The sequence below is a fragment of the Entelurus aequoreus genome, linkage group LG09 (assembly GCF_033978785.1).
Source record: "Entelurus aequoreus isolate RoL-2023_Sb linkage group LG09, RoL_Eaeq_v1.1, whole genome shotgun sequence".
Classification (NCBI taxonomy): Eukaryota; Metazoa; Chordata; class Actinopteri; order Syngnathiformes; family Syngnathidae; genus Entelurus; species Entelurus aequoreus.
The window spans coordinates 5,016,234-5,018,308 of record NC_084739.1 but is presented as its reverse complement, the minus strand read 5'-3'; the positions used below and the strand labels follow the sequence as shown (position 1 = coordinate 5,018,308).

The window sequence follows — 2,075 nt, the reverse complement described above, 5'->3', positions numbered from 1 at the left end:
CGAAGGCCCGCGCGGGCGGTGCTTGTGACTGTTTAGTGGCACACATATAACACGAATGCTACTGACCTGTTGTTTTGACCCTAAACCAAGACATATGACTACATTTTATTAAGAATGTCAAATTTGTGGGTTAAACTGCGATGAATTGGTGTATCGATGCTGGATATATTGAGGACATGGCAGCAGCAGCCGCAGGGCGCTCCCTTGTGGAAGAACGAATACATGCGAGTACAGTATAAACTAGTCCCCAAACTACAGCGTCCTAAATCCGGCCCGCGAAAAGTCCCAAGATTTAAAAAAAATAAAATAATAATAATAATAATAAATATATATATATATATATTTATATATATATATATATATATATATATATATACATTTTTTTATTTATATATATTTTTTTATATTTTTATTATTATTTTTATTTTTTATATTAAAAAAAAAAATTATATATATATATATATATATATATATATATATATATATATATATATATATATATATATTTATTAAATATTTTTTTATTATTATCATTTTTTTTAAATCTTGGGACTTCTCGAGGGCCGGATATATATATATATATATATATATATATATATATATATATATATATATATATATATATATATATATATATATATATATATTTTTTTTTTTTTTTAGTTTTTTTACATTTAAAAAAAAAATAAAAACATTTTTAGTGTTTTTTTTTTATTTTTATTATAATTTTTTGATATAGACACTCAGACAAATCATATTAAAAATGCATTTTCCCATCGATAACGTGATATCATCTCGCTCTGAATATATATATATATATATATATATATATATATATATATATATATATATATATATATATATATATATATATATATATATATATATATATATATATATATACAGCCTTGCCCCAGGCCACATTTTTTTAACCTAACGCGGCCCCCAAGTCAAAAAGTTTGATATAAACTTGGTATAAACATGTTTCATGTTTACTATTATAACGTTTTTAAACTGTGGCACGAGTACTTCTAGTGTTACACACAGTGGTACTCGGATACACCATTTTTTAATCTACCAGGGACATATGTAATATGAACTGATACAAATGTATTAACCGAGAATATCCTGGAATTTAATTCAAATTTCCTTTGTTGAACTATAATTGCCCGTGAATGGTTCTCGTTCATCTAGGTCAGGGGTCGGCAACCCAACATGTTGAAAGAGCCATATTGGACCAAAAATACAAAAAACTCATCTGTCTGGAACCGCAAAAAGTTAAAAGCCTTATGTAAGTGTTATGATGAAGGCAACACATTAAAGTAAGTGTCTCAGAGGGTTAGATAACTCATGGAAATGACTGTTTTAGAATAGCCAAAGGTATAGATGTGTGTTCCCAAATTTAAGGAAAGGACAGGCTTTCTTTTAATGGTTTTATTATAATCTTTGTAAGCTGGGTAACATTTGCTGTGGTCTGGAACAACATGGTAACGTTTGCTGTGGTCTGGAACAACATGGCAACCAACCAGAAATACAGCATATATTACATACAGATCATAGGCGCCGATCCCGTGGGTGCTCGGGCCCCGGAGCACCCACGTGGGATTGATGGCAAACTCTTTCTGACCACCAGGCAAAAACCGCGCATGCTGAGAAAAGTAGCGTCAGAATTACCGCCCGTCCGAGCACTCACTGGCAGAAATGTAGTTTAGTGCCTATGATACAGATAATGTGTCATGAGACATGCAAATATAAATTAAATACACAGAGGACATAAGTAAAGGAAATTAAATTAACTGTAGTATACCTACAAACGAGGCACAATAATGCAATATGTACACACAGCTAGCCTAAATAGCAGGTTAGCATGGATTATTAGCACTCCTCGCAAGTCAATCAATCAATCAATCAATGTTTACTTATATAGCCCTAAATCACGAGTGTCTCAAAGGGCTGCACAAGCCACAACGACATGAGATCCCACATCAGGACAAGAAAAAACTCAACCCAATGGGATAACAATGAGAAACCTTGGAGGGGACCGCAGATGTGGGGACCCCCCCAATAACATCAAC

The 2,075-nt window shown here is 32.0% G+C and overlaps 1 protein-coding gene across 2 annotated transcripts in view; it reads left to right on the top strand.

Moving 5' to 3' along the window:
* LOC133657077 (dystonin-like) overlaps nucleotides 1–2,075 on the top strand; it is a 220,070-nt gene that overhangs the window by 427 nt on the left and 217,568 nt on the right. The gene's annotated exons all lie outside the window — the stretch shown is intronic.